This window comes from Physeter macrocephalus, chromosome 20, assembly GCF_002837175.3.
Source record: "Physeter macrocephalus isolate SW-GA chromosome 20, ASM283717v5, whole genome shotgun sequence".
NCBI lineage: Eukaryota > Metazoa > Chordata > Mammalia > Artiodactyla > Physeteridae > Physeter > Physeter macrocephalus.
In genome coordinates, this window is record NC_041233.1 from 99232175 (window position 1) to 99239508 (window position 7334).

At 39.1% G+C, this 7334-nt stretch overlaps 1 pseudogene; it reads left to right on the forward strand.

The window, feature by feature from the left end:
- Positions 1-302: 302 nt before the first annotated feature.
- Positions 303-7334, forward strand: part of LOC112066935 (regulatory solute carrier protein family 1 member 1-like) — a 9330-nt pseudogene continuing 2298 nt past the window's right edge.

Below are 7334 nucleotides of genomic sequence, written 5' to 3' on the forward strand. Positions count from 1 at the left end.
TTCTCCCCGCCCCCCATGCACAGGGCTTTGGCTTACCTAGGTGAAAGAAGTTACCTGGGGGGGTTTTTGGAGATAATGATGAGATCGGAGGAGATGACCCACTGAAATTCTAAAATCAAATTTAAACCTTTAATTAATTAGTTTCTCTTAATGCCATTAGAAGTGTGGCCCTCATAAAATGATAACAGTCCGTAGTTTTCCCCTGGACAGTTATATATTTAGAAATGGAGTATCTGGACTTCGGGGCTGAAGCAGCAATATGATTCATGCAGGTTTTAATCATTCAGCATCCCCAAGGCACCATGCTAAGCCTTCAGAATGCAAGAAGAGCAGACCTGACCCCTCCTGGAAGCATGTCTGCTGGTAATACACAGGTAAACCTGTCATTATAACTGTGCTAAGTGCTATGCAGGAAAACATGTCAAAGGCAGAGATGGGGAATTTGACCTGGGGAGGGAGGGGGTCATGAAGGAAGGTCTTTGGGGAAGGAAAAGCATTTAATGCCCAGTGAACAGCACCTGCAGAGACTCTGCACACGGTGCAGGTTCCCTGACTGGGGAGGATGGTAGAGAGAACAGGTATCTTTGAACTGGCCCCCTAGGGCCATCATTGCTGAAGGCTGGAGGCTGGGATTCAGAGCCACCACCTGAGCTGCTGACATCAAGAGCACACTCTTTGAGCTGTGTTCCAGTGATCAGAGAAGCTGCTACAATGCGCACTCCACCCAGGAAGCTAGTAACGGAACATGGTTACCAACGTCAAAAACAAGCTAGCAAACATCTTCCTTAGACACCTGGCTTCTCATCCAGCTCCTCTCACTGGCAGAACCTAAGCTGTGCCCAGAACTCTAGCTGCAAGGGACTCTGGGAAATGTGGTTTATGGCTTTCCAGCCTCAGAGATAGAGGAAGGCACACTTGAAGGAGACCAGAATGAATGCTGAGTGACACTCCATGTCTAACGCTTATCGAAAACGTATTTCATCAGAGCTAGAATATTTCATTCAAAGCAGGTACATGACATATTGTAAGAATCAAAAAAGGATCCAGTTGCTAACCAATTTGCATTTCAATCAGATGGATGTTATAGTCATTACTGGAAAATTGCTGGATAAAGCATCAAGCAAATAAATCACTAAAAATTACCAAGCGCCCACCTCTGCCTATGGTGGTTCTATCTGAATGAGAAATAATATTCCTTTGTTTCGGTTTAATAATCAAAGTAAAATATTGGGAAAATGATTTTTAAAAGGTCCTCCCCACCAAAGTCCCAGATAGCCTATCCGTTTAATGAATAGCAATACAAAGGAAGAACCAAGGTCTGATCATGGAAATAATAGCTCCTGGCAGGCTGGTTCTTTCATTAGATGAACTATCTGTGTATCTGTGTTTCTATTGAATCTTTCTTTGCTCTGGAACTTTTTTTTTTTTTTTTTGTCGTATGCGGGCCTCCCTCCGCCGTGGCCTCTCCCGTTGCGGAGCACAGGCTCCGGACGCGCAGGCCCAGCGGCCACGGCTCACGGGCCCGGCCGGTCCGCGGCATGTGGGATCCTCCCAGACCGGGGCGCGAACCCGGTTCCCCTGCATCGGCAGGCGGACGCGCAACCACTGCGCCACCAGGGAAGCCCCACTAGCTATCTATTTTATATTTGGTAGTGTATATATGTCAATGCTACTCTTTCACTTCATCCCAGCTTACCCTTCCCCCTCCCTGTGTCCTCAAGTCCATTCTCTATGTCTGTGTCTTCATTCTTTTCCTGCCTCTAGCTTCAACAGAACTTTTTTTTTTTTCAGATTCCATGTATATGGTATTTGTTTTTGTCTTTCTGACTTACTTCACTCTGTATGACAGACTCTAGGTCCATCCTACTCACGACAAATAACTCAATTTCGTTTCTTTTTATGGCTGAGTAATATTCCATTGTATATATGTGCCACATCTTCTTTATCCATTCATCTGTCGATGGACACGGGATCTTCCCGGACCGGGGCACGAACCCGTGTCCCCTGCATCGGCGGGCGGACTCTCAACCACTGCGCCACCAGGGCAGCCCTAATGGTGCTTTTTTTTAAGGATTAAAAAGAGAGAAATGTCCTGTTAATTGGAGATTTAAAAAGAGTATGCTTGAATTCACTTTAATCACTTATTTCATGCTCTAGAGCTTGTCAGATTTTTTTTCAAACTACTAAAGTAAATATGATCTTTACAATTTCTAAGTAACACATTATCATTTATTTTTACTCAAAAATTACATGAGCACATCTAGGAATTAGTCTTGATTACTGAATGAAATCATTTTATATTTGCCTCTGATATTTGGAGATAGAAAATGAGAGAAAAGTAGCTGAGGCAAATGGAGTTATTTAGTGAATTTGTCAGTCTAATACATATATAATTTTTAAGTGATTTTCATGTTTCAGAAAATGAGAGTTCATTCAGGTATCTTCTCTGATAGGTGATGAAAGCATTTAAATGCAAAACTACAAATGTTGCCTGGGGTAAACCACACTATAATATTCATAGTATGTTCTTTTGGGTCCAGCGGTGACACCAAGAGTTTAGCCACTCTGCCCAAGCCACCAAAAATAAACATATCAAAATAAAAACAGTACTCTTTCTCTGTAAATACAGCTTCAAGACAAATCCACTCTCTTCCATACTGAGCCCCCAACTAAACCCCACTTAAAGTGTATTGTCAGGAAGGAACTGGTTGAATCGAACCTTAATCTGATTAACTGCAAGGAAAAGTAAGTAGTATTCATCTTTCTATGTTACAGTAACACACAAAGGACCTAATTCCAGCTTCTTTCCCCTCCCACAGTTTTTCTCTTTCATTCATATTTGAGTAAACATTCAAGAGAAAAACCTGGATTTTTCCTCCCTGTGGGTTATAAGCATGATGAGTTCTTCTCTTCAGCTATATGGAGCTTATCCAGCTTTGTAGGATACAACTCTTTTTATGGATTGAAAATCAAAATGATCTTTTGATTTGCCAACTGTATTATAAAGTAGAACATCTAAATCTGAAATCACTCTCTGGTTAGATTACTGATGTGCCAGATTGAATTGGGGATGTGGACAGAGAGAGCATGAGTTTTCTGTGTATCTTTTAAAGCAAAATTTGAGGACTAGTATTTGAACATCATTGAATGATTTGTTTATTCACTGACTATGAAGTGGATATTAAGCACATTTTTGTACCAGGATTAGGTACTAGGTGCTAAAGATATATGGTTCTACCTTTGGGAGACTGATGCTCTTGGGGAGATAGCAATGGTATAGTAATATGGTACTCTTATAATGAGTATGGAGAACAGTGGCTTTCTTAAAGAGAAAGAGGTGTATTTTCTGATGGTGTGGTGAAAGGTGGAGTTAATTGAACTATAAACATATTTCTGACTTCAAAGAATAGCTACTGATATTTTAAAAGAAAACAACAAAAAGTCAGCCGAGAGAGACAAAAAAAATGGGAGCTATCTAGGACCATGTCTTTTATCTGTTCCCTTTAACCCACAGAAATCACAGTAAGTGAGCTTGTCAAGAGTTAGAAGGTTTTACCAAAGAATACAACAGTACATTAAAGGTATCATACCATGATCAAGTGAGATTTATTTCAGGGATGCAAGGATGGTTCAATATCGGCAAATCATTCAACATGATACACCACATTAACAACATGAAAGACAAAAACCATATAATAATCTCAATAGATGCATAAAAATCATTTGACAAGACTCAAAACCCATTTATGATAAAAACTCTCAATAAAATGGGTATAGAAAGCACATGTCTCAACATTAAAAGGCATTATATAACAAACCCACAGCTAACATCATAGTCAGTAGTGAAAAACTGAAAGCTATCCCCTCTAAGATCAGGAACAATACAAGGATGCCCACACTCACTCTTGCTCAACATAGTACTGGAGAGCAATTAGGCAAGAAAAAGAAATAAAATGTATACAAACTGGAAAGGAAAGAACTGTCACTATTTGCAGATGACATGATTTTATGTATAGAAAACCCCAATGACCCCACCAAAAAACTATTAGAAATAATTATTAGAAGTAAAGTTGCAGGATACAAAGTCAATATACAAAAATATGTTGCATTTCTATACACTAAAAACAAACTAGCAGAAAGAGAAATTAAGAAAACAATCCCATTTACAATCACAACAAAAAGAATAATATACCTAGGAATAAATTTAACCAAGGAAGTGAAAGAACTGTACACTGAAAACTATAAGACATTTTTGAAAGAAATTAAAGAAGACACAAAGAAACTGAAATATATTCCATGCTCATGTACTGGAAGAATTAACATTGTTAAAACATCCATATTACCTAAAGCAATCTACAGATTAAGTGCCATCCGTATCAAAATTCCAACAACATTTTTCACAGAAATAGAGCCAAAAAATCCTAAAATTTATATGGAGCCACAAAAGACCCCAAATAGCCAATCCTGAGAAAAAAGAACAAAGCTGGAGGCGTCATACTCCCTGATTTAAAAATTATACTATAGGGCTTCCCTAGCGGCGCAGTGGTTAAGAATCTGCCTGCCAATGAAGGGGACACGGGTTTGAGCCCTGGTCTGGGAAGATCCCACATGCCGCGGAGCAACTAAGCCCGTGCGCCACAGCTACTGAGCCTGCGCTCTAGAGCCCGCGACCCACAACTCCTGAAGCCCGTGCTCCCCAACAGGAGAAGCCACCGCAATGAGAAGCCCGTGCACCACAACACAGAGTAGCCCCCGCTTGCCGCCCCCGCTTGCCACAACTAGAGAAAGCCCGCGCACAGCAACAAAGACCCAACGCAGCCAAAAAGAAATAAATTAAATAAATTAATTTAATAAATAAACAAATAAAATAAAATTCGACTATAAAACCATACTAATCAAAACAGCATGTTATTGGCAGAAAAATAGACACACAGATCAATGGAACAGAATTGAGAGCCCAAAAATAAACCCACGCATGTATGGACAATTAATTTATGGCAAAGGAGCAAAGAACATACAAGGAGAAAGGATAGTCTCTTCAATAAATGTTCTTGGAAAAACTGGACAGCCACATGAAAAAGAATGAAACTAGATTATTGTCTTATACCATACACAAAAATATCAACTCAAAATGGATTAAACACTTGAATTTAAGACCTGAAACCAGTACAGTCTTTGACATTGGTCTTAGCAATGTCTTTCTGGATACGTCTCCTCAGGCAAGGGAGACAAAATCAAAAATTAAACAAATGGGACTACATCAAACTAAAAACCCTCTTCACAGCAAAGGAAACCATTAACAAAATGAAAAGACAACCTACCAAACGGGAGAAGATATTTGCAAATCATATATCCAATAAGGGGTTAATATCTAAAATATATGAAAAACTTATACAACTCAACAACAGAAACCCAAACAACCCAATTAAAACATGGGCAGAGGAGCTGAATAGACATTTTCCCACAGAAGACATACAGATGGCCAACAGGCACATGAAAAGATGTCCAACATCACTAATTATTAGGGACATGCAAATCAAAGCCACAGTGAGATATCACTCCACACCCATTCGAATGGCTATCATCAAAAAGGCAAGAAATAACAAGTGTTGGAAAGGATGTGGAGAAAAGGGAGCCCTCATATTCTGTTGGTGGGACTGTAAATTGGTGCAACCAATCTGAAGATTCCTCAAAAAATTAAGAATAGAACTACCATATATATGATCCAGCAATTCCACTCCTGGATATTTATCTGAAGACACGAAAACACTAATTCAAAAAGATATATACAGCCCCATGTTCACTGCAGTATTATTTACAATAGCCAAGATATGGAAACAAAGTGCCCATTGATGGATGGATAAAGAAGATGTGGTTTATGTACACAATGGAATATCACTCATCCCTAAAAAGATGAAATCTTGCCATTTACTACAACATGGATGGATCTTAAAGGTATTATGGTAAGTGAAATAAGTTAGATGGAGAAAGACAAATACCGTATAATTTCACTCTTATGTGGAATATAGAACAAAACAAAATAAGCGAACAAACCAAAAGAACACAAACAAAGGGATACAGAGAACACAGCAGTGGTTATGGGGTGGGAGGAGGGCAAAATGGGTAAAAGGATCAACTGTACAGTGTCAGAAACTAAACTTTTGGTGGTGAGCACACTGTAGTGTATACAGAAGTCAAAATATAATGTTGTGCACATGAAACTTATATAATGTTATAAACCAACATTACCTCAATTTTTAGAAAAAGCCAAAAAAAGGGGTTTGGTGTTTAAAGAAGGAGTTTGTAAGAAAAGAGGACTGCTTTTGGTATTTAGTCAATGTTCAACAAGTAATCAATAATTTTTTTAAAAATGTTAAGGGTGGAAGTAAGGAAAGGGGGACCTTAGTCTGATCAAGGATTTCAATCCTATGACCACAAGAAATTTAATTCAATTCCAAGAATTGGCTTGGAGGCAGATTTTACGCCAGAGCCTCTAGACGACAGCTCAGCCTGGCTGATATCTTGATTTCAGTCTCGTCAGAGCCTAAGCAGAAGACTCAGCCATGTCATGCCAAACGTCTAACCAACAGAATTGTGAGCAAATAAACGAGTGTTGTTTTAAGTTAAAAAATAAAAATAAAAAAGATCGGATATGTTTTCCGGGACATCGAGCTTGTAATTAGAGTAATTCTAGAAAATGCAGGCACATTCTAAATGTTAAGACATTTGCCAATGAAGATGACAGTGCAGTGATTCATGCAATTATGAAATAGATCCAGCGTGATCTTGTGACTTATTGTTCAACCTGGGACGCTTTTGAGAGGGAAAAGGGTGCTACAGGCAGACCTCGTTTTATTGCACTTCATTTTATTGCACTTTGCAGGTTTTGTGTTTTTTACAGTTTGAAGGTTTGTGGCAGCCCTGCATTGAGCAAGTCTATCAGTGCCATTTCTCCAACAGCATTTGTTCACTTTATGCCTTTGTGTCACATTTTGATAATTCTCACAATATTTCAAACTTTTTCATTATTATTATATTTGCTGTGGTGATGTGTGATCAGTGATCTTTGATGTTACTATTGCAAAAAGATTAAGACTCGCTGAAGGCTCAGATGATGGTTGGCATTTTTTAGCAATAAAGTATTTTCTAATTAAGGTATGTACATTTAAAAAATATATAATGCTATTGCACACTTAATAGACTGCAGTATATTGCAAACATAACTTTTTTTTTTTTTTTTTTTTGCGGTACGCGGGCCTCTCACTGTTGTGGCCTCTCCCGTTGCGGAGCACAGGCTCCGGACGCGCAGGCTCAGCGGCCATGGCTCACGGGCC